This window comes from Enoplosus armatus, chromosome 3 (genome assembly GCF_043641665.1).
Source record: "Enoplosus armatus isolate fEnoArm2 chromosome 3, fEnoArm2.hap1, whole genome shotgun sequence".
In the NCBI taxonomy this organism is placed as follows: Eukaryota; Metazoa; Chordata; class Actinopteri; order Centrarchiformes; family Enoplosidae; genus Enoplosus; species Enoplosus armatus.
In genome coordinates this window covers 28,297,243-28,305,201 of record NC_092182.1, presented here as the reverse complement: position 1 = coordinate 28,305,201, position 7,959 = coordinate 28,297,243, and positions in this window count along the sequence as shown.

Sequence of the window (7,959 nt, the reverse complement as noted above, 5' to 3'; positions counted from 1 at the left end):
TTTAATCATTTAATAACAAAATACTTGATGAAAATGACTAAATAAAAAGTCACCTTTGAAAATGAAAACTATGACGACTATCACTTTTCTCTATTGGAGTTCACTTTTTCAGAATATTCATCTCTGTGACATAAACTGTGAGACAGCATGGAATTGACCTTCTCTTTGGTTTATGATGATTAAATAAATCAATAACAGTCAACAGTAATGCTGCTATATTAATATAAATAATATAATAGTGAATAAGTTGCTAAAGAGAACTGTGTGAAGACTTTTGAAGTTAAGCTAAGAAGCATTGTCACAGCTGTACAGGAGAGTGGCATCATGGGAAGTGACATTCAGTGACGTCGTGTCTGTCAGAAATGTTGTCTGACGTTGGTGGAAGAAACAGATTTATGGACTAAATGAATCTACAATCCACTGAGGCAGCAACAAATCAGCTGGATCAGACTATGAGAACATTAATGTGGACATTTATGAAAGCTAAGCTAAGCTAACGTAGCTAAGTATTGTGGATGTAACCAAAGATCCTCTATAACAGAAGATGATGCATTACAAGCTGCTCCAGTGGTATGAAATGGTACACACATCCTGTCTCCTGGGTGGGGTGGTCGCTGCCGCCTTATTTTGTTGCTCGTTTTATCCGTCTTGTAATTTTCTTTTCCCCTCCAAAAACAGTTAATGATCACAGTACTGATAATAGTGTTACTAAGCAAAGTTTCATTTCAGTTTTAACTTCTAATTCAGCGCCGGTTCAGCACAGCAGCCAGAAGTGATATCTGTGCTGCTGAGACAGGGACAGGTCTCCACCAAAGTTCATTTCCTCCTGATTTGTCCGTCTGAGAAATGCCATTTTAGTGTCAGAATGATCAGACGATATGTGGCTTGTGAAAAATGGGTCCAATATTTACTTTGGTGACTACGGGCGAAGGAATCTGTCACACTCTGTGTTCACGTTCACTTCTCCCATTGGAGTGAATAGACTCAGGACCTGCTGCTCGTCTCCTAAAGGGGCGGGGCGGTGGAGAAACCCACGTGACACAGGAAAAGGAAGTGAGTCTGAGTTGAGCTGTCTCCTTTCTAAACCGTCTCTGATGTAATGTTGATGTTACTTTTTGATATATATGTAAGGCAGTTACCTGTTTAAGTCACCAGGTGGCACTGTTTTGCTGTCTACGCCATAGCATATTCAGCAATTCACACCGTTTGTCCTTTGACACAGTAGCTTTGAAATTTACTCCGTGTAGGACGCCATGTTTACTTTCAATTGCCCCGCAAGGTAAGCATTGTAACGGCGTCCTGCATTATATATAAATATCAGTGCTAAAACCACCCATTCTGTTAACTTATTCATGCATATTGTTTATTACATGCCAGGCTAAAGTCTGCCGTAGTTGAAAGTGTTAATTAACCGTGTTTTTTTTACCATTTGACGATCTTAGTGAGGTGTGGCTATGAGTGTGGCTAGCATGCTGCAAACGAGTAGACAATGTGTGTACCGGGCAGGACGGAGCATTAGCTTTTCTGTTAACTGCTAACTCTGTTATTTTCTTAATGTTAATTATTGTTTGAGTTAGAGATTTATTTCTTTAAAAAGAAGTTTACTTTCAATTACCCCGCAAGGTGTTCTGCCAGCCACTGTGATAGCCAGCAGCAGAGATGAAGAGTGTCACTGCGAAATGAAGTGCAGTCAAGGTCTCAGCCACAATCCCGAATGCTGCATCTGGTGCCCCCTTCTCTCCGCACGACACTCCACTACAAACACTAAAAAATCACAACGCAGAGTCCGAGGGGGGGCAGAGAGTCTGGCAGCGGGTGTGCAGAGGCAGTGGGTTACTTGTATATTTAACTCAACGACTACAATATCAAAATCAACTCTAATGCGTAGAACAAGTTCTAGATGTGTATGGAGGAACTATCTGTGTTGAACACTAGCCTTTGGGCTTTCTTGTTCCACAGCAGCTCATTGATCTGTTGTTCACTTGATTAAGCTACCTTGGTTCCAACATCAGCAAACAGGGCGTGAAACTAACATAACAGCAGCTAAGCTAAGTTACTACAGTTCCAACATCATCTCACAGGTCATGAAGCTAACAACACCAGTTAGGCTAAGCTACTACAGTTCCAACATCAGCTAACAGGGCATGAAGCTAACATAACATCAGCTAGGCTAAGCTACATTGGTTCCAACATCAGCTAACAGGGCATGAAGCTAACATAACATCAGCTAGGCTAAGCTATGTTGGTTCCAACATCAGCTAACAGGGCATGAATCTAACATGACATCAGCTAGGCTAAGCTACTACAGTTCCAACATCAGCAAACAGGGCGTGAAACTAACATAACACCAGCTAGGCTAAGCTATGTTGGTTCCAACATCAGCTAACAGGGCATGAAGCTAACATAACATCAGCTAGGATAAGCTACCTTGGCTCCAACATCAGCAAACAGGGCATGGAGCTAACATAACATTAGCTAAGCTAAGCTACTACAGTTCCAACATCAGCTAACAGGGCATGAAGCTAACATAACATCAGCTAGGCTAAGCTACCTTGGTTCCAACATCAGCAAACAGGGCGTGAAACTTACATAACACCAGCTAGGCTAAGCTACTACAGTTCCAACATCAGCTAACAGAGCATGAAGCTAACATAACATCAGCTAGGCTAAGCTACCTTGGTTCCAACATCAGCAAACAGGGCATGAAGCTAACATAACATTAGCTAAGCTAAGCTGCTACACTTCTAACACCAGCTAAGCTACCATGCAACAAGCTAACATAACGTGAGCAGCTCTTAGTAACTTCTCTTAGACTGAAGAGCTACTTTCAGAGCTGAAATACTTTGTGATTTTCAAAAACTGAGGAGTCTGACACAAACATTATTTTCAGGAGTTTCTCCTGACTCGGCCGGTTCAGAGAAACTTTTATCCTGAGGATGTTTCAGAAATACAACTCCTGATTCAGACTTCACTGCTCTCTCTCGCTCCTTGTCATCACCAATTACATTAATCCAGTCAGAGCATCTTAACTCCTCACAGCTGAGAGCAGAGTCAGGCAGTAACAGGTGGCTGGGACACCTCCTCCACCTCCACCTCCTCCTCACAGTCAAACTCTCTGACTGTTTCAGCTCTGATTGGCTGCTCTTTTCTCGGTTCAGTTTTGGTTCAGTGTTATGAAGCTGCCTCACAGTTTGGCGGGCTAACAGACCCCAGCGACCGGGCTGTCGGGCTGCCAGGTGGTGGGGGAGGACGAGGAGGGGGCAGCGAGGCTTCTGGGAAAAAGAAGAAGTGCTGGAGGGGAAAGAAGGCAGGAAGACAGGAAGACTGTGTGGATTGTGAACCTGCTGCAACAAACAAACAACAAAGACAGAGGACTGAAGAATGGGAGCCACGTATGGAAAGAAGGTCAGTCACACACTGTTTTTATTTGTAGGAATGTTTGTCTGTTTCATCATTTTGTCTTCAGAAACAGTACGTACCCTGGTCTGTTAAAAGTTCACATTTCACACTTTTGGTTAGAGCTGAAATGTTTAGTTGGTTCATATCAGCATATTTATGCTTTAAAATAACTTAAATGATTAATTGATAATAATAATGATAATGATAATACATTTTATTTATAGAGCGCTTTTCATGGTACTCAAAGACACTTTAAATACATTAAAATGCAAAAAATAAAAAGCGATAATTAAACATATTAAAAGCAGTTCTGAAAAGGTGAGTTTTGATCAGTGTTGTGAACGTGGGCAGTTCGGTACAGTCTCGGATGTGTTTGGGGAGAGAGTTCCAGAGGGAGGGGGCAGTTATGGAGAGGGCTCTGTTGCCCCAGGTCTGGTGGTCCTGAGTGGTGGAGACAGGAGGTTGGCTTCAGTGTGGTGGTGGAGCAGATTGTGAGGTGGGAGGGGGCCTGGTTATGGAGGGCTTTGTGAGTGAGTTGAATTGGACCTGTTGTTGGACAGGGAGCTGGTGAAGGTTCTGGAGGACAGGGGTGATGTGGTCTCGGGAGCAGGTTGACTTAGTCTTAGTCTTCAGAGTAAACTGAAGATCTTTGGACTGTTGGTCAGACAGAACAAGACATTTGGACTCTTGGTAACAGCGATGTTGATGATGACTTTACAAACCAAATAATGGATTGAATGATCGAGAAAACAATCATCAGGTTAATCAATAATGAAAGCATTTTTCTTTTTGATGATCAAAATATACATAAACCAGACTGAGAGCATGCTAACATGCTAGCAGCTCTGTGAGGCGTGTCCGTACACACAGCTGTGCTTTGAGCTAAATGCTAACATCAGCATGCTAACATGCAGGTATGATGTTTACCATGTTCACCATCTTAGTTTAGCATGTTAGCATGCTAACATTAGCTAGTTAGCAGTAAACACAGAGTCCAGCTGAGGCTGATGAACGTCATCAGTTCTGCAGGTATTTGGTCATAAACCAAAGTATTGGACACATGAACATGTTGACCTGATGATGGCGCTAGATGAAGAGTCAGAGGATCACCAGAGTTATTACAGTTCATCCTGAGGGGACCATGAAGGCCTGAACCACATCTCATCACGGTCCATCCAGCAGCTGCTGAGATGTTTGAGTCTGACCAAAGTGGAGGACAGACAGACAACTGAAAATATAAGTCTCTTTGTTTGACACAAGATTTTATGCACAAACTAGATTTTTGTCTAATCTGTGTTTCTACTGTGGGGACTGATTTGAAAATCATATTTGTATATTAACCCATAAGAACCCATGGTGACACCAGTGTAACACACACTTCAAAGGCCCCAGAATCTTCCTTATACAGCTTTGTGCTTGATCTTAAGTCCCTAAGCGACATGTACGTAACATCCTGGTGTGGTGGTCATGTCACAGTCATGTGACTGTAACAGGTCGGGACCTTTTCAAAATGGTGGTGTGACATGTAAACACAAGTGAAGGAAGCAACTCATTTCAAAAAGCCTGTATTTTGATACTAAAGGTAAGTTAAAACCCATTTAACGATTCTAATACTTTAATAGTGTCTCCTGTATACAGTCAACCTGTTTTGACCATATTTCTTGAACAAATAAATATAAAACAATAAAACAAGTAAATTTACCATAAACGCCCAATGTAACGTATATGTACCATCGCAGATCTTTGACATTAAGGGGTAGTATAAAAAAACCCCATCAGAAATGTCTTCAATGTGGTCCACTTGTTCTGTGGTGTATTCCCCATAATTTTCCTTTGAGGGGAAATGGGTCTGGGTTCTTATGGGTTAAACTGAAAGTGGCTGCTTAGTTTAGCATGTTATTAGCATATTAACCTGATGATGATGAATTATAATCAGTGCCACAATCAGGATTTTAGAAACTCTGAGTCATGAATCCCACAGCAAAGTCTCAAAACATATTTTGGATATATTGATTATGTGATGTAATTATTAACTGCCAGTGATTAAATTCTACTGTGGAAGAACTGAATTAATTATTTAGTTATTTAGACTGAAGTCCATTTCTGCCTGGAAAAGAAACGGAAGATGAAATGTTTTTTTAACATTACATTTATTAAATAAAAATGAGATACTAAATACAAATTATGAGATATTTCTATAATATATAACATATATAACATAATATATATGAAATGTAGTGCCTTTATAATATAGTTTCTCAAGCTTGGAATCTGGACCCAGTTTGGGTTTCCTTGATGTGTAGACTGAAGTATCTATTAAAATGTACGACTCTTTCTACTTCCTCACTTTATGAGCCCTTTGCATGCTGCAGAAATCAGAATACAACATTGTGCTGCATTTAAATCCACATCAACAACATGACATGACTTTCTGACTGAGATATTTTGGGATGTAAGAATGAGGTCAGAGGTGCTTCATCACAACCTCCAGCAGAATTTATTGGAAACATTTGAGTGGGTTTTATTAGAGATTTACATATTTAAATCACTGCAGTAATAGTTGGACTGTCCCTTTTTCTTACATGAAGTGTTACGTATTCATTTCAATTTCTTTCATTATGTGTGTCAGCTTCACAATGTAGACTTGTTATTGGTGTAGGAAAACCAGATCCCAGATTACCAGGATCCAGACCACTTACCACTGTTCTGGATCCTGGTAATCTGAACCAGACATTTCAGTTCACACTGCAGAACCTGCCTGAGAATCCTCCTGTTTTTACATTTCCTTCAGTGTCTCAGTGATCAGTGATAGTTGTCTGTCCATCCACGAGGACACTACAGACAGGAGCTGCTAACAGCTGATTCAGCTGCTGTAATGGAGACCATGTGACTAAATCAGTGTGTTTCTGCTTGAAAGTTTCAGTCTGTTTCTCCCTTGATCACAGCCAGCATCACTGATGGGTGTGGTCAGACACCTGTAACCATTCCCAACAGTGACGTCATGGTGTACTCCAGGACCCTGTGACATCACTGTTGGGAATGGTTACAGGTGTCTGACCAGACTCTTGCGGTATGGTTGAAAACACTTTTTTGATGGACCGTCCAGGACAGTCCTCCATCAGGGCTCGAAAAAAAAGTTCCTCCAACTTGTCTTTTGGCTCGTAACTCATACCGTTGAGTTCAATGTGCCGTGACTATTGATTGAATCCAACGGACAGTTTTCATACCAAGTATTCAGATCATTTACTGTAGTAAAAATACTAATACCACACTGTAAAAACTCTGTCACAAGGAAGTCCTGCACTGCTAATTATTTCTCTATTCATCGATTGATTGTTTGGTTTGCAAAAATTCAGAAAATAGTGAGAAATGCCGTCACAATGCTTTGAAAACCTTGTTTTGTCCAACCAACAGTCCAAGCCTAAAAATAAATTACAAATATTGAAATAATTAAAAACAACAAATCCTCACATTTGTGAAGCTGGACCAATGACATGTTTTTACATGAAAAATGACTGAAACGATCAAAACAGTTGCCAATGAATTGTCTGTCAATCATCTGTACGTTTTCTTTGTAAAAATCTTAATTTGTAAAGTAATTAGTAACTAAAGCTGTCAGATAAAGGTAGTGAAGTAAAAAGTACAATATGTCCCTCTGAGATGGAGTGCAGCAGAAATAGAAAGACTCAAGTAAAGTACAAGTACCTGTACTTAGTAGATGTACATAGTTACATTCCAGCCTGAAACTGGGTCGCTCTCAGTGTTTGTTTCCTCTGGGAAGGAAACAAAGGAAGGAATGTGATTCCTCAAACAGCCTCAGAGTTTCTGGTTAACCAGAGAAAGCTGGAAAATATTTGAGCTATGGGGCACGACACACCTGTTGAAGTGGGGTGTGTTTGTTGCCATGGCGACCAACAGCTGACAGCAGGGTGCTGGGGTGTCTAGACGGAGGTATCGGGCCGGGTCACGTAGCTGTAATGTTCAGATGGACTCAGGAGTCTATTTTTAGTGGAGTCTTCAGCAGCAGGTGGAGACGAGAGGAGCTCGGGGAACGCCACATGTTCCTCACAGCGTTATTCACACATGATGGCACATTTGCAGAAATCTGTCCCCTGGTGCGAGGCGGGAAGCCATGTTGGTGTTCATGTCAACCAGAGACAGTGAACACAACATGAGCATAAAGTTTTAAGACGAGTCTCACTGACCGTGTTGCAACAAGGTTCTCAGCAGAACAGCTGTGGTTATTTTTAGCTCCTGTTTCATTAATTCATCACATGTAAACATCATCAGCTGTGAAACCTCAGTCGTCATTATCAAACATCAGGTCAGCATCATTAATAGTAATGGAAATAATGTCTCACATGTAAATAAAAAGATATTATTTAACACTTCTATCATAAATACTAAAACATTGTTGTAGACTGAAAAAAGAAAAACTCCATCAGTGAAACTAAAAAACAACCTCAACAAATGTTCCATCTCTCATCTTTATATTTAATCTTCTCGTCATCATCTGCAGTAAACTGTGTGGCCGCTGGTCTGAAGTCAGTGTGACTCACA